Source organism: Ovis canadensis, chromosome 20 (genome assembly GCF_042477335.2).
Source record: "Ovis canadensis isolate MfBH-ARS-UI-01 breed Bighorn chromosome 20, ARS-UI_OviCan_v2, whole genome shotgun sequence".
Lineage (NCBI taxonomy): Eukaryota > Metazoa > Chordata > Mammalia > Artiodactyla > Bovidae > Ovis > Ovis canadensis.
Window position 1 is genome coordinate 21,599,979 of NC_091264.1, and position 18,452 is coordinate 21,618,430.

At 41.4% G+C, this 18,452-nt stretch overlaps 1 protein-coding gene across 14 annotated transcripts in view; it reads right to left on the minus strand.

The window, feature by feature from the left end:
* Positions 1-18,452, minus strand: part of MLIP (muscular LMNA interacting protein) — a 308,623-nt gene that overhangs the window by 166,284 nt on the left and 123,887 nt on the right. Inside the window, exon 1 of one of the 14 annotated variants that reach the window (XM_069564091.1) lies at positions 10,797-11,027. The exons of the other annotated variants lie outside the window; for them this stretch is intronic. The gene's annotated coding sequence lies outside the window, so the exon portion shown is untranslated. Of the gene's footprint in view, positions 1-10,796; positions 11,028-18,452 lie in introns of those variants that run through there. 14 annotated transcript variants of the gene reach the window in all.

An 18,452-nucleotide genomic window follows, 5' to 3' on the forward strand; every position in this document is an offset into this window, starting at 1 on the left:
AGAGAAAAGCTTGAGCAAAGGCCCCTATCAGACCAACAGTAAGGAGCAGTGAAAGTCACTCAGTCGTATCCAACTCTCTGTGAACTCACAGACTATATAGTCCCTGGAATTCTCCAGGCCAGAATACTGGAGTGGGTAGCTGTTCCCTTCTCCAGGGGATCGCCCCAACCCAGGGATCAAACCCAAGTCTCCCACATTGCAGGCAGATTCTTTACCAGCTGAGCCACCAGGGAAGCAAAAGAATACTGGAGTGGGTAGCCTATCCCTTCTCCAGGGGATCTTCCTGACCCAGGAGTCGGACCCAGGAATCGAACCAGGGTCTCCTGCATTGCAGAGGGATTCTTTACCAACTGAGCTTTGAGGGAAAGCCACAGGGTGGGCTGCAAGGTACGGGGCCGAGGAGTCAGATAACCCACTGGCTGGAGGACCTTGGGTCGGGTAGTTACAGGACCTCTCAAAGGCTCAGTCCTCCACCAGTGAAACGTGGATCCGAACAGTGCTTATTTCACAGGGTTCACAGAACAGTACTTATTAAATTCAGCAGGTAACGCTCTGCGCCAGGCAAATTATGTGTGTTACTGCCGTGAGTACTATTGTTACTCAGTGGAACCCAGGTCTCCTGCACTGCAGCAGATTCTTTACCCTTTGAGCCACCAGGGAAGCCTGGTAAACAGTGTACATCAGAATAAAGGCAAATAAGGCTACAAACATAGGTTCAATGTGGATCATCCGAAAACTTTTTTTAATGTACCATTTTAACCTTTACGAAGTGTACAGTTTAGTGAGCACATTAAGGACACCTACATTGCTGTGCAACCATCATTACTAATCATCCACAGAACTTTTTTCACTGTGTAAAATTGACATTCTGCTCTGATTGAGCAATAATTCCCTATTCCCCACATCCCCCACCCCCAAGTAACCACTATTGTACTTTCTACATTCAGACTCATCTCTCCTCTCCTTTGTAGATCATCAGAGATCTTGAATTAAGGTGTTTTGCTGTTATTCAGCAGGGAATAGGAACAAAGATATGTGTATATAAAAATGTATATATTGGGTTGACCAAAAGGTTCATTCAGGTTTTTCCATACCATCTTATGGAATGAACCTTTTGGCCAACCCTGTATATGATTTTCCTTGAGTCATTTTACAGCATGAGAAACAATGACATTAATCCATTATTTTGCTGTATACACATGTATGTATAGAATATATATATCATGGTATATGTATATACCACATACACACAAAAATCTTAACTCCTAATCCCCACTGAATAGGGTAGCCTTAACAAATCCTAGAGACCACACTCATCTCCATGTTCTGTCCTTTGTCAAGGGTTCATAAGTTTATTCCACATGAATTCAAAGAATCAGGAAGCTCTTTTCCGAAGTCTCATTCTGTCCTTCCCCCTCTGGTCTTTCCTTTTTCTCATTCCCTCTCCCAAGCAGAAAGCAATATTTAGACATATTGGTATGATCATATTTGGGAGAGGAAATATGTTATCCCCTATCCTTTGCCCTATTTGAATTTTTCCTTGAGTCATTCTACAACATGAAAACCAATAAAATTAATCCACTATTTTGCTATTTTCTCTGTGTCTTACTGGGAACTTTTCTTTAATCATTTTCTTTCCCTTGTTTTAATAATTGTTGGGAGGGTGGGATGATTTGGGAGAATGGCATTGAAACATGTATAATATCATATATGAAACAAATAGCCAGTCCAGGTTTGATGCATGATACAGGATGCTTGGGGCTGGTGCACTGAGACGACCCAGAGGGATGGTACAGGGAGGGAGGAGGGAGGGGGGTTCAGGATGGGGAACACATGTATACCTGTGGCGGGTTCATGTTGATGTGTGGCAAAACCAATACAATATTGTAAAGTAATTAACCTCCAATTAAAATAAATAAATTTATTTAAAAAATAATAATAATTGTTGGTTATAGAGTATTTCTTATATTGATGGAAAACATAATTTTTTTACTTAAAAAAAGCGTAATAGCCATGCATTATCGTAGCATGCTTCAGTCATCTGGCTAGTGACTACATACAGCCTCTCACAGCACATGTATCTAGAACAATTTCTATAGAAACCGTCCTCATGGAATAGAAAGTGATGGCACCTCATCAAAAAATAGGCCTCAGTCGTGGATGATGAAGACCAAGTGAATTACTCACACAGGATCAAGGCTAGGAGGAAGGGAGAGTCTAGCCTCCAATTACAACTTCTGTTTTCTAGAGATAAGAAGGTCACCTAGGGTCTGCCTAAGACCATGAAGCATTTCACAAACATAGAGTTTTAATGATGTCTGTCTTACTAAAGAACACAAACTGTTCTGTTGAATAATCGATTCCCAAAAGAAAGTAAAGTTTGTTGAAGTTTGCAACTGGCAAATACAATCCAAAATTCTCTTTAAAATCTGGCATTACTGATGGCTGAAGTAGGGCATCCTTCCCACTTCGTACTATACAGATATTACTGCAGTACCTTCCAGTCAAGAGACTCTTAAGGTAGTGCTGTTAAAACAAACCGTATAGAACAAATAGTCTCTCTTCCTGAAATGGGAAACAAATTTGAGAAAAAAAAAATAGACATATCCAGAAAAGTTTGCTAAGAAACATGTAAGTGATCAAACAGATCCAGCTCTTCATAGCAGGAGCTTCTATTAAAATTAATATATAGCTGGACTTCCCTGGAAGTCCAGTGGTTAAGACTTTGCCTTCCAGTGCAGGGGGTACAGCTTTAAAATCCCTGGTGGGGGAGCTAAAATCCCACACACCTCACAGCCAAAGAACCAAAACGTAAGATAGAAGCAATACTGTAACAAATTCAATAAAGACTTTTAAAAAATGATACGGTTATATGTATAGTGAATTCTTTAATATCTGGTTCCCTAATTGGAATGAAAGCACTAGAACACTGGGAAATTTCTATTTTTTTCCTTGCTGTATCCCCAGCATCTAATATAGGAACTATCACATAGTGGGGGCTCAAAGAATGTCCATTAAATAAATGAATGACCATGTGCATTCATGAGAGTTGTCTGGAGGTTTCAGAGAGGGCAAGAGAGCTTTCCCTGTTCAAGGAATATACAGTTGTTAGGGAACCATTGCGGAGAAGGCAATGGCACCCCACTCCAGTACTCTTGCCTGGAAAATCCCATGGACAGAGGAGCCTGGTGGGCTGCAGTCCATGGGGTCGCTGAGGGTCGGACACTTACTGAGCGACCTCACTTTCACTTTTCACTTTCATGCATTGGAGAAGGAAATGGCAATGCACTCCAGTGTTCTTGTCTGGAGAATCCCAGGGACGGGGGAACCTGGTGGGCTGCCGTCTATGGAGTCACACAGAGTTGGACATGACTGAAGCGACTTAGCAGCAGCGGGGAACCACTGACCGAAACCACCTGCCTTGGCCAAGCACACAGGCCTGAGTTGCTTCACATCAGGAGGTATCCTAATAAGGAACACGCTATGGCTACAGAACACTAACCAGGGTAATTTGGGAGGGGCAAAAGGAGAGAGGAGACAGGAGCCCATACTATGTCCTACCAACCTCCCAGAATCCTTTGCACTGATTTCCATCTTGGCTGAGAGACACACCATCAGGAAGGACCCTAAGTCAGAGCAAATATGGGCCAAGCAAGATGACTGGCCAGACACAACCTGGAAACTAACCCCACTGCCATAAACCTGGAGCCGTGAGCCACGTGACAGAGCAGTTCTCCTGGGTTCTCTGACCCTTCTCTCCACCTGGGCGCCCCTTCCCAATAGTGTCTCTTGCTTTGTCAGCGCGTGTGTCTCTGGGACAGTTCATTTCTATGTTTAGACAAGAGCCCACTCTCATGTCCTGGAAGGGCACCTCCTTCCTGCAACACAGTGGCAGAAGGCCATGGTGAAATAAGAGTGATTTAATCACTGTATAATTTTGCTTCTTTGAAGATAGATCAGATATAAAAACAGCAACACCCAATGCCAAAGCTGTGAATGTTTTAAGAATGGATGCAAGGAATCAGCATCCAAAGGGTGTGTGAGGGGCCAGGGTTCTTGGAGGAAATGGAGAAGCTTCTCTGGTCTAGATCACTCCTCCCAGTCTTGGCTGCCGCAGTCGGTCACCCTGGCCACCCCACATGCTCCACCCACTCATCACAGAACAGATTGTATCCTACATATACTATGTATAAATACACCATTTAACGAGTTTTATGCGATGCTATTCTTGGTGCTTAATATAGATCATCTCTTGAATTTCTCACAACAAGCCAGCAAGAGAATTATGATGTCCATTAGATGAGTAAGAAAAATGAGACTCAGGGAGATTGAATTACTTGCTTAACCAGCATAAGATGCAATCAGATTTTAATCCTGGTGTGCCTGGCTAGAGCCCAGGTTCACATGGACTCTTATTTGCTAACTGCCTCTGCCAGCCTTAGCTTAGAAATACTTGTTTACAGAAAAGTGATAAGAAAAGTTCAGGAATCAGTAGCCAGCAAAGATTTTGTTATTAACAACATTAAAGAGAATTGGGCTCAGATGAACATTTTCCCCAAGCCTCCAGTATTCATTCCCAAAATGTGGCTGGCTACACACTGACTTTTCTGCCTTTCATCACTGCTATTCTCTTACTGTTTCCATGTAGTTCTATATAAAAGGAATGCATCATTATTTTGCAACATACATAACTTTAAATTGGAAATGCGATAACAGCAAAAAGTCAAATTGTATTGGTACAAATGCTAAAGCTATCTAAATTTCAATATGGACAGTGCAGCACAGACTCAGAAAAATATTGTTGAATGATTAAATCTGTTTATGACAAGTATTTCCTTATATTTATAAACTATATTTATCTTCAAAAATATCTAGAGTAATGTGTGATCTCCAATGTTTTATACCTTCAATATATTAATTCTTCTAATAAACAATATTTATTTTTAATAATATCTAAAGTAATGTGGGAGCCCTGGCTTATGGTCTACACCATCAATATATTAATTCTGCTAATGGAAACAATGAAACATGGAATCATATTCCAATCATAAATCTACTAATTATTAGCTGATGAAAGCATGTAGTTACTTTAAATCCAAGAACTTGTGTTTCTCCATCTATACAATGGGCATAATAAAGGCATCCAAATCTCAGAGGGTGAATATGAAAATTAAAGACATAGTTCATATGTCTCATGACATATAAGACCCCAATGTTTGGCCCCACACAAAGCAGGCACACCATAAATGTTAACTTCTCTCTTTCTTTCTAGGACAGATGAAATGTATAAGGTTTAACAAAAATCTCTAGTGGATACAATCTCAGACTATTCCTGTGTTTTCTTGCAGTGTCCTCTGTTTTCCCCTTAATGTGTTCACTCCAAAACAGAACAGGAAGGCATGTTTTAATCATCGTCATCCTTGTCACTGGCATCCTAAATATCTTTTACAAACCCGCTGACTTGCCCACAATTGTTGAAGACTGGATTCACCACGAGTTCCAGAACACTCCAGCAGCATGTTAATAGACCCAAAATTCAAGGCTCCTTCTCCTACAGAATCAATCACAACTTGGAAGGTAGGTTTGTCCTGAATGAAAGGGCATATGCAGACTAATTGGCTGAAAAGATGCCGGTGAATCAAAGCACATTGGGATGATCTTTCCTTGTGATTTTAGGTTTGACACCATAATTTCCACAGAGGCAAAAACCAGCTGATGGCTACAGTAGCCAATATATTCCCCCAGGATGAGACGTGTCCTGGGACCAACACCGCCGAGTAGTCTTCTATGAAGACAGTCATTAATGATGGCTTTTTGAATCACAACTGCATCCCTGGTACTTAACCTTGAGTAGACACTAAATGTTTGTTTGTTGGATGAATTAATTAATAGGGCATGCCTACCCTACAGAAAAGAAAAGGTCAGAAACAAAGGTGTTAGGGGTCAAGAATAAAGAAATAGAAAATCAAAAGCAAAGCTTTTCTCCCCACGACTGACCTCATTAGAGGTAAGACAGGAGCTACTGTAATTTAACCTTCCACTGTCACTTGTCTGACTACATCACATTATATAATAGAATGTTTCCTAGGTCAGAAATGGCTAGCATTTCAAATGTGCCACGTTAAGAGGCAACACAGGAGATAATACAAGGAAAACATGTTTCTTAAGTGTCTTCTCAGCATGCAATGAAGTACTACACAGCAGGCAAGAAGGAAAAATCTCAAGTTAATAGATCATTTCAAAGTACTTTATACATCATGAAAAGGAAAGTGAAATAGCAACTATTTACCCCCCCAAAAAAAGAAACACTTTATCTACTTTTCAAATTTGTCCAAAAAATAGAATAAAGAGACTATTAAAAATTTGCAATGGCTTCCTCATTTCCATAAGGAAACTAGATTACCTAAATGCACAGGGATTTGGGATACTTAAATAAAATGGTACATGAGACATTTCCACCATATGATAAACTCTCAGAAATGATCAGTTGTTGTTGTACCTGTAGGCGTGCCCAAAGTAACTAGCAATCTAACATTAAGTATACATTTAAAACCAAGAAATGTCAGTTCTGTAATCATTTTAAGATTTCAAAAAATATACTATTATCGAATATATAATCCTAAGTGCTTTTCTTTAAAATCAGTATTTTGAGTTCTTTTTTTTTTCCTCTGATTAACCTTTACTATTTGTTCTTGCCTTTAGATTTTTACATCTGTATAGACAGTGAAACTCTCTTCCCACTAATGACTTTGCTCACTGATGTCTGCATGGAAAGGCAAATTTATTCCCTTCAAATCTGCCTATTCTTATAACCAGCAGATTCTAGCCAGAAACACTTTTCAAGAGTTTTTCTGGTTTTAAATACCATCATACTATTTTATTCTAAAATCAAACTATAGGGTTCCTGGTAGAAATATTTTAAGAATCACCTCTCAGTATTTTGAAAACACATATTGACATGAATAAATCCAGTTACCTGAAAAGGTTAAGGATGCTATAAGGCTGTCTTCTGTAAGTCTGAGATCCCAACAGGCTGCCCATGTGCTTGGTGTGCAGTTACATGTATATATACAGAGAGATTTTTTTTCAGATCAACATGTGACTGTGTAGGCGATAAGTGAGCCTTCAAACTATGCGAAAATAAGTTCTAGAGGTTCTAATGACATTCAGCTGAACAGTCTGTAGGCATAAAGGAATCTGAGATACACAAAAAAATCATTATCCCAGTGCATAGTTATTAAAATGTTTTGCTGCAAAAAGAGAATGCCCTCTTTCTTTCTGGAGACATTTACTAAGGACCATAAGGTATCATTTCAAGGCTCTCAACAAGCTTACCATAAAAAATGCAATATATGTTTTCTTAATATTTTCAAATTTCACTTTAAATTTTTTTACCTATTTTTTCTTTAAAAGCTGACATAGGAAAAAATCAAACAAAATGGATTCCTCTTCAAAACAGATGTTTAGGGAGAGAAGAATGAATAATCACTAAGTACCCTTAACAATTCCTATGAAAATGGATGTGGGATTTTTATCTCAAAAAATAAAATCTCTGTGGACTCTTGCCAACTCATTACTTTTTAAAGAAACTGTTGGCTTTTCCAGACTCTTAACCATGAGACTGCTGGGCTTGGGTCAGAACTCTGCCACTAAATACCTGTGTGTTTGTGGCTTTACACAGATGACTCAATTATCTCATCTGCAAAATGGGAATAATCAGAGTAGCTACCCCATGGGATGCACATAAACCCTTAGAGCAGCATTCAGCATGGCCTAAGCAGTCCACAGTCACAGTTACAATCAACCATTGCTAACAACAGAACAACCATATAGAACATAAACCCTGATGGCTCAGATGGTAAAAAATCTGCCTGCAATGTGGGAGATCTGGGTTCCATCCCTGGGTCAGGAAGATCCCCTGGAGAAGGGCATGGCAACCCCCTCCAATATTCTTGCCTGGAGAATCCCATGGGTAGTGGAGCCTGGCGGGCCACAGTCCATAGGGAGGCAAAGAGTCGGACACGACTGGGCGACTAAGCACGGGACATAGGTTTTAAATAGTTAATCCATTTTTCCAACCTTCCTCCACCCATTCGCACATCCCATTTCCAACACTTCTAAAGAATGAGTGGCCTCTTACTGCTCAGACCATTGACTTTTTTCTGAACGTCTGAGTTATAGACGTTCTTGGCTCTTTTCACGGTCAAAGAAGCCTTCCTCTGGGTCTCTCGGAGCCCTCCCCACCTGGTTCTTCCCCAGTCTCTCCTCTGCTTCTCCTCCTCCAGAAGAAAGATCCCAGAGACTCAAGCTTCCTCTTGCCTCTGCCCGATTGTCTCCATCCAGAAGGTTGCCCTCGGCTCTCACGGTTTCAACCCCCACCGGCACCTCCATTGCAGCCCTCTCTCTCTGGCCCCAGCTCTCCTCTCTGATGTTTGATCTGAGCGCCAGAGAGCAAGTGGTCGGGCTGGGGGGCTTGACCAGAGGGGTTTAAAGCCCGGCTCTGCCATTTGCGAGCTGTATGACTTTGATCAGTTTCTTCCTTCCTCAAAATCCCCATTTCCTCATCTATAATAGATTAGAATATCTATGTCATAGGCTCCATTCAACAATACGACAGATGTAAAGCATTTGACATAGTTCCTGGTCCATAGAAAGGGCTCAGCATTCAGGGAGTAGGAGTGGAGGAGCTGGGGAGATGTCATTAAAAGTTACAAACGAAACTAGAAGACGCATAAGTTATGCAGACCTTACAAACTTGAAACCAGAAGATGAATAAGGTATGGAGACCTAATGCACAGCACTGTGATTAAAAACAATACTATATGTTTCAAAACTGCTGTGATACTAGGTCATAAATATTCTAAGAATAATTTTGTGACCTTAAAAAACAAGTTAGATAAGGATTAACATTTAATTGAATATGTCCAAAATCTTCTGTCATTCTCCTCTCATATGTCAAATAATAATTCTTCTTCATAATTTCTAAAATGTTTTACTGCCACCATTATTTTCAAGACACTACATTTTAGGGGTTTTATTATTTTCTCTCATTTGTTTCCATCATCTGAAGGAAAACACGGTAATATACTCTTCAATTGTGATAAAAAGAATTTTTTTTCACCTGTATATGTTGCTGCCTAGTTTAAATGTTAAATTCTGCAGCCTCCCTTACTTATAGGTGTGGCCATATGATTAATCTATGATCAGTGAGATATAATTAGAAGTAAGGCTCCTTAAAATTGTGTGACATGCCCTCTTTGTCTCATTTTTCACCCTTCTGTCTGGAATGTGGATGTGATGGATAGATCTCTAGCAGCCGTAAGAGACCCTGATAAGACCCACATGAGACCCATATGAGACCTTTTAAGCTTTACTCCGAATACGACAGAATGATTCATGAATTGGCAGGAGGAGCCCCCAGGCAAGGTCTGGGCCGACAACCTCTGAACTTTTTTAAAAATAATATGAGAGAGAAATAAATGTTTATTTTGAGGTGTCTCTCTTGTCTACAGTGAGGTCTGATCGTAACTGAATTAAGAACAACTTGATTTCTGATTTTCTCTGACAGGCACCCACCCCCTTCTAGCCAGGCCACTCGCCTTGCACTCTCCCAGTCACTTTAGTTCCCTTTGCCTGTCATCTTCTAAACCCCGGGGGTCTCGAGTGTGCTCAACAAAGCAGTCCAGAGCCAGCAGGAGCCTGTAATTGATTTTTTTCTCCCTCTTATCTAAATGTGGTAGCATTTTTCTTCTGTTACACAGTATCAGTTATTCCCATAGGGTAACCTTGCTTCTTGGATTATTTGTAAGGTCATAAATAACCAGGGGTTTCAGGTTGGGTTCTTCAGAAACAGATCCTGAGATAAAGTTCAGGGTGTCAATTATTTATGAGGGATCAACACCCTTGAGAGTGATGAGGCAGAAGCAGGAATGGGCAGAGGGAGACGCTGAACTGTATGTGAACCTGATGGAGCCTGGCTGACTGTGTAGCGAGCTCGGGAGTGAGTGTCATCATGAGAACACCCGGCATCCAGCCAGGGGGCCCAGGCCTCCGCCCGGGGCATGTCCTTAGCAGGACGTCACTGCAGGAGGGGAAGACCCTGAGTGGGGTGACAGGTCTGCCCCCACACTTCACTCACTTGGCAGCAAGCCCTTCCCCAAGAGGGAACCGGGCGTTCACCTCTGTGCCTTGTGTCTGAAGTCCATGCTTCTCTTCCCAAAACACCAATTTTAATATTAAACCAACAAGTGTTTGATAGATCTTTACAGAAAACTGCCTTAAAACTTGCTCTGTGTCTAACCTAAGAAACATAATCAGTATGAACTTCCTGAGATGAAGCCCCTCACCCCCGAAAAGTTCCTTCATAAGAAAAGGTCTTATAAAACTTTTTCCTTCTGCTTCCTGGAATCAACACTGACTTCGCCAAAGCTTTAAATCCCTTGTGCTACAGAACGTCTTTTTCACTTAATTCCTCTGAAACCTCCCACCACCCTGGATGCCGCCAGGGTCCTCCTAACACACACCTCTTCTGAAGGAGGAGCACGTGGGTCCAGCTGCCCCTCCGCCGCTCCTACGAGCGACCCCGTGCTCTTGGGGACCGTCTTCCCAGCAGCACAGCCCACCGTGCACCTGGAGATGGTGAAAGCAAGCTCACGATGAAAACACTCCCTCTGTTACGACATCTGCTCTTCTCTGGTATTTTCCAGCCCCCCTCACTCTAAGCTCATTCAGGGGGGAAATCTCAGCAGGGTCCCCCCAATTGCTATAGGTCCCTCAACTCATCAGGAAGAAGGTACCTTTCTTGTTTACTCTGCCCCACTTCAGTTCAGTTCAGTTGCTCAGTCGTGTCCGACTCTTTGCAACCCCATGAATCGCAGCACGCCAGGCCTCCCTGTCCATCACCAACTCCCGGAGCTCACGCAGACTGACGTCAATCGAGTCCGTGATGCCATCCAGCCATCTCATCCTCTGTCGGCCCCTTCTTCTCCTGCCCCCAATCCCTCCCAGCATCAGAGTCTTTTCCAATGAGTCAACTCTGCCCCACTTTCCTACCCCAAATACTCCACCCACACCCACCGCACTCGGGTTACAGAGGGGGCTGGCAGAGGATTGCGGAGGGGGAGGGACTGTGGAGCGGAAGTTGTGGAGCCCACAGCTGAGTGAGGTTCTGACTGTGCTCACAGGTTGAGAGGGCAGAGGCAGGGGGGAAAGTCACCAGGGCTAAATGATAATAATAATACCAGGAATAGTAATAATAAATGAAAAGCCAATCCGAGAATCAGCTAAGACCTCTCACTTGGTCCTGGCCGCTTGTGAGCAGAGGGAGGAGAGCCTGCGTTCCTGGGATGCATCTGGGCTGTAACTGACGCTACCACTTCCGCCTAGAGACGAGCAAGATGGAACAATCCCCAGGTGAGCTTGCTTGGTGAGGCTGCCAGCTGCAACCCCTCTACTTCTCCTCCATCCGCCGCTTCCCAGGATGTAACTTTATGGTAATTTTTCCAGTTGGGGAGCATCACTCTCATCTCTTCTCTGCTACAAGGATAGCTTCTTCAAGAGCCCGTAGCCTTCGCCTGTTGGCAAAGGAGTGGCGGTGATGCTGCCCGACGCGCCATCCACAGCCAAGCCACCTCAGTGGAGTTCCCGTTTGTAAGGCACCACTTGGGTGGCTTTGAAATGTTTGTGTTTGGATGCTGTTTTCTTCATCTCCCCAAGCGAGCAGGCCTTGTCAGAAAGTCAAACTTCAAAAGTGACAAAGTGCTCTGATCATGGAAGGGTGTCTTTGTTGCCAGGGAAACAGCTTGCAAGGGAGAAACAGATCCTATTTGTGAATGTATAACCAGGAGAAGAAGCAGATGCTAAGTTTCTGAGTGGGTCTAATTTACTTTGAGATGTACTGGATGGGAAGAGTGGGTTCCATTTTTTAGGCCATAGATTAGCAAAATTAGGCACTTTAGAGGAAATTTTCTTACTCTAGCCTAGAAATTATGGATAAAAACAAATTACTTATTCTCCTTTTCTTAGCTTTGCAAACCAAAAAAATAAAAAGTCTAGAAAAGCAAACAAAATTTTCCCAGGAATTCCCGTGGGATCCGAGAAAATGACCCCAGGGTATACCACAAAACCCAATAAAGAAGAAGGCTTCTTACATACTAAAGCATGACTGTAGGGAGAAAAAATTTGTGAATACTTCCCACATATTTTCTAAGCTGTTGTCCAGAATGGAAAAAACAAAGACAAAAAAGTGTGAAGGTTAGTGGGCACTTTGCAGAAATGAACAAGGAGCAGTTCTGGGCCCCCCTCAGAATACCTCCCCTTCCTGCTGATGAAGCCTGAAATCTAGAGCTTCATTCTTTGACCTTGTTGCAAGTGTGAAGGTTAGTGGGCACTTTGCAGAAATGAACAAGGAGCAGTTCTGGGCCCCCCTCAGAATACCTCCCCTTCCTGCTGATGAAGCCTGAAATCTAGAGCTTCATTCTTTGACCTTGTTGCAAGTGTGAAGGTTAGTGGGCACTTTGCAGAAATGAACAAGGAGCTGTTCTGGGCCCCCCTCAGAATACCTCCCCTTCCTGCTGATGAAGCCTGAAATCTAGAGCTTCATTCTTTGACCTTGTTGCAAGTGTGAAGGTTAGTGGGCACTTTGCAGAAATGAACAAGGAGCAGTTCTGGGCCCCCCTCAGAATACCTCCCCTTCCTGCTGATGAAGCCTGAAATCTAGAGCTTCATTCTTTGACCTTGTTGCAAGTTTCAGATCCTTTCCTGGAAGTTAATTTTGATACCAGGAGAAAGGAAAAAAAAACCCTTTAAGTGTGAGATATCAGCCAATCTAAAGGGTGGTTTCTATAATAGGATGAAAGAATTTGGAGCTGGTGGCCAAAGAAATTAATATAATTTTTATCATCATTGTCGTCATTATTAACACCTCATCATCATCTCTATTATTATAATTATCATCACCAACACTATCATAATTCACCGAGACCTCTATCACTGTTACATAATGACAACAGCTGCTCTTCTTTAGAATTTACCATGTACCAGAAGCCGTGTTTTACATTCACGATCAAGTAATTCTCAGGAGTTGGCAAACGTTTCTGTAAAGGGCCAGAGAGTAAATATTTTAGGCTTTTTGGATCATCTCTGGCACAACCACTCAGCTCTGCCTTCGTCAGATGAAAGTGGCCACACAAACGTGCACATCATGGGCACCCTGGTGGTTCCATTCAGCTTCATCCACGAAAGCAGACCGTAGGCCAGGTGTGGGCTGCTGCCCCTGGCTTACCAACTAGCACCATTTCATCAGCATCCTCACAAGGCTGTGAGCTCGGCGGGAGCGTCTTCATTTCTCCAGTGAGGAACCCAGGCACGTCAGAGACTGTGTCGTTTGTCCACGTCACAGGGGAAGCAGACAGAGGGCAGAGTGAGACCCGCCATCACCAAGGCAAATGCCTGCTCCCACCTGGTCCGAGTCTGATCCACATACCCCATGCTGCTACTCAAGATGATTTTAGAAGATACGTTTATAAACAGTTTAAGAGCTCCATTTATTTTAATATGCATGAAAAACATATAACCAGAAAACTCAACATTTGATTTTATTAATAGTTTTTCTTCAGATGAAACACAGGAGCAATCATAATAATCATTTGTGTGCCTTTCTATTTTTAAAAAATGAAGAAAAGATATATCTGTTGACAAGAGGGAAAATCTTTTGTAATACCCATTCAGCATGTAGGTGTCATTTTGGCCTTTCAAAAAAGCTCTCATTCTCTTCTCTCACTTGATTTGCACAGAAAGAAGAAAAGAAGTATGATATTATTATCCCCTTGTGAAAGGGCAACCCACTCCAGTATCCTTGCCTGGGAAATCCCATAGACAGAGGAGTCTGGCAGACTATAGTCCACAGGGTCACAAAAGAATCAGACACAATTTAGCAACTGAACACACACACACACACACACACACACACACACACACACACAATGACTTTCCTGGTGACTCAGACAGTAAATAATCTGCCTCTAATGTGGGAGACCCAGGTTCGGTCCCTGGGTTAGGAAGATCCTCTGAAGAAGGGAAAGGCTACCCACTGCAGTATTCTTGCCTGGGAAATCCCATGGACAGAGGAGCCTGGTTCGACAGTTCATGGAGTCACAAAGAGTCAGACATGACTGAGCAACTAACACTTTCACTGCTTTCATAAGTACAGTGTTGTTAAAACTATGGTGATCAACCAATAAGACATAACATTCTTAAGAGGAAGGTAATATAATAAAGAACCTCTAAAATCCTCCCCAGTACATGGCATTCTATAAAACAAACAAACAAAAAACTAAACACACAAAGAAGCAGGAAAATTGCTAAAAAAAAAAAAAAAATCAATCTCAGAAATCATATTGGAACTGGCAGACAACGATTTCAAGATATCCCCAGCAGGAAGCGAAATATTTATTAATTAAGGTTGTGGTGAGGATCCAGTAAAATCATGCACACACAAGTGTTGAAAACCAAAATGTTTCTGTCCACTTAGATATCGCTACTGATTTCTTGATGTTGTGAACACCATTCTTAAAAATAATTATTTCAAAGAGTTGGACACCACTGAGAAACTGAATTACTTCAAACTAATATATTAGAATGAGACTATGAGAACTATAGCTTTATTTCACACGAATCACATTCCAAATATGTCTTCCTAAGAATATACCTTGTTTTCTGCAACTGAACTTTTGTCTTAATCAGTAATATAGTAAGCTATTTAGAGTATGGTCTGTAAAAGTTACCTAATTTTAATCATAATAGATGACTTCTATTCATTTAGCCTTGCAAATATGGCCTTTCATACACATTTGCTAAATTCTGTATAGAGTTTGCTGTTATTCGCCATTTATTGACCTTAATATGAGGATTTGAGGGATTCATGGGGTCGCAAAGAGTTGGACACGACTGAGCAACTGAACTGAACTGTGGCAGATAAGAAAAACCAAGATACAGAAAGGTCAAATGGTTTCCCAGGGTCATGCACTGTGATAGTGGCCTGAACAGAGCGGGCAGTTTGTATAGCCCTGGCTCCTTTCTCCCCCGGCTGTGTCATCCACGTGGGTTCCCCAGGGCTCAGAGTGTAAAGAGCCCAGCTGAGGAACTTCTTGCTTCTCCCACGGTATCAAGGTAACTAAAAGCCAGCAGCGTGAATCAGGTTTCTCGCGCCTTGGTGTTACAGGGCCAGTCACCCAGATGAACAAGTGTGTGCTTGCACAGTGGCAGTGGGTAAGGCCTGCCCCTGATTCCCATCAGAGCAGTCTGAAAGTATTTTCTGTTTATTTGCTTGGTTCTTTTTTTTTTCCACTCCACTTGGCTTGCAGAATCTTAGTTCCCAGACCAGAGATCGAACCCAGAAACTCCTGCAGTGAAAACTCCAAGTCCTAATCACTGCACTGCCAGGAAATTCCCTGAAAGTACTTTCCAGATCAGCCATAAAACACTTTGTAAGCGCCAAATGCTAAATGACATGAATCTGAAACTCCATATGTGTTTTTAAAAGAGTGCTTGTTTTAGCTGCTAATAAGATGTTGGATCTTAGGCAAGTCAATTCCTGTTCAAGGACCCCAGATTTTTCACGAAATATAGCTGCTGGACTTTATCAGCATTTGCTTGTTTTGATTGTTGTGTTTTTTGGGTTTTTCAGGGGATTGTAGTTTATTCATCTATAAAAGAAAACCTAGATGTATTTCAGAATAAGCAGACTGAGAGAAAGAAAACACCTCTAGCTTTTCTATCAGTTTCAGGAGCTCATCCATAGAGCAAATACAGCCATGCCTTGGAGAAAAAGCGTCACAACATTGAAAGATATTTCTACAGTTTAACTTAGGGAAACTTTGTTCATTCCCTGAACCAGTCCTGCTTTCAATAAAACACAGACTTAGAAAAAAGGTGAGGAGTAGGAATAGGAGTAAGAGATAGTTAAGGAGTTTGAGATCAACATGTACATATTGCTATATTTAAAGTGGATAACCAACAAGGACCTACTGTCCAGCACGTGGAACTCTGCTCAATGTTATATGGCAGCCTGGATGGGAGGGAGTTTGGGGGAGAATGGATGCGTGTATATGTGTGGCTGAGTGCCTCTGCTGTCCACCTGAAACATTACAACACTGCCACTTTGCCAAACTCCAAAATAAAATAAAAAGTTTTAAAAAAATGGGTACCAGGCAGTAATAAATAGATTTTAGAAAAAAATTTTTTCACTAGATCAATGTTTTTCAAATCACAGTTTATGAACACGAATAAATTGTGTTCAGTATTTTGAAATGAATTCACGAGCAGAATGGAAAACAATCAGATGTAATAGAAAATATCCCAATAAGCACAGTATCAGAGACTGTTTCAGATTCTCTCTCTCACACACGCACACAGACACACACACATGGGATTTGCGATCCACAAATCTGAAAGCCACTGGGCCAAATGAGCTGAGCTTTGTGTAGCTGAAAGACTCAGTAACTCTCTACCCTGTTCTCACTGTGATAAACTCATTCAAACCACACACTAAAGTGATGGAAAATCAATAGAAATGTAAATCTTACCAATCCTCTCAACACTCCAAGTCTTCCAATTCATTGAGAAATTCTTTATAATTCTTCTACTATTATTATAAATTTGGTCCTAGTACATTGCAGACAAATTCTATTATGATATCATTTAGATCACTATCATACACTATGATTATATTCATTAACAATAATGACACTTTTGCTACATTATAGATATAATATAACTACACTTAATATTTAAATATACCTTGGGAAAATATGATCAATAAAGAAATAAACTCTGAAAAACCTGTCTGATTTTTGTGGTCCTCCTTGCCTGCATATAAGTAAGCGTGTGTGCTAAGTTGCTCAGTCATGTCCGACTCTTCACAACCCTGTGGACTGCAGCCCGCCAGGCTCCTCTGTCCACAGGATTCTCCAGGCAAGAATACTGGAATGCGTAGCCACTTCCTCCTCCAGAGGATCTTTCTGACCCAGGGCCAGAACCTGTACCTCTTATGTCTCCTGCATTAGCAGGTGGATTCTTTACCCACTGAGCCATCAGGGAAGCCCATGTAAGTAAGACAAGACCAAATCAACCATTCCACAGGGACCACTTTGAAAGGAATCAAGCATGTATCGAGATGTACAAAAAAGAGCAATGTTTTCCAGTTCTGATTTCCCTTTAAAGGTATGGTCAATGCTCTTGCAGGACAGGTATGTTATGATTTGCATTGAAATGGCAACTCATCAGTCTGTAGAAAAATCCAGCCAACAGAATTCAGCCCTTTGGGTTCCATTTCAATGACACTCTGCCTCATTTGCAGAAATGGTAGTGGCAGCATGTGTGATAAATTGAATGGAAAGGACAGGAAAGACACTTCAAGAATTCGCTTTCTGAAACTGAAACCCATTCTATTTTTAATCCTCTCTCCTGGGCATTTAATTCCAGATCCTAGTCATGTCGTAAAAAGTATCCACGTTGACAAATTACCAGCACCTCACTTAGCTGCCGTTTCCCTTCTGAAAACCATCTTCATGGATTAGTATTCAGAAACACAAGCTCAGTTAAGTGTGTTTTGCAGAATAAAGACTCTGAAAACTGAAGAATGAAAAGGAGAATTATACAACTTGTGAGCACAAAGTGAGAGAATAAATAAGAAGTTTTGATTGTGCTGAATGTTTACAAGCTCTCCAACAGCAGGCATGAGTGTAATTTAAATAAATTCACAGGTGGACAGCTGGGGTTTAGAAGGATCACCAGAGCTGATCCTCGCAGAGGCTGAACACATGGCACGGTTCCCAGACAATAAGGGTCAAGTCTTTGCTTGTTCCCACTGTGATCAGGGAATGGCTAGATTTCATTGAAGTAATAAAAACTAGCATTACCACTGTACAGCCCAGGGCAATCTACTCAATATGCTATAATAATCTATATGCAAAAAGAATCTGAAAAAGAATGTTTATGTACATGTGTAACTGAATCACTTTGCTGTACACCTGACACTAACACACTGTACATCAACTACACTCTAATATAAAATAAAACATTTTTTTAAATACCATTTACTTGGAACTTACTGATTTTTCTTCCAAAGATCTTGAAAACTCATCCTTACTCCTATCTTACTGACAAGGCCAATCTCCTAAACAGATTCTATGCATAAAATCTTCCCCATTCTCCATTTCATCTTAAATTCAATTGACAAGTATTTTCTCTCAAGCATCAAATAAGAATGCCTACAATGAAGACACTGTTATTCAACAGAAAAAGAAGATATATTAGTTCAAACTTCTCTGAATAAGAATTTAGAGGCTTCCTCTGTACAAGATGCTTTCCTTAAAAGACCCGTAGATTTTATAGTACTTCATTGTCCATATTTAATAAATGTCTTTTAAAAAATAAAAGTTTTAAGAAAACTC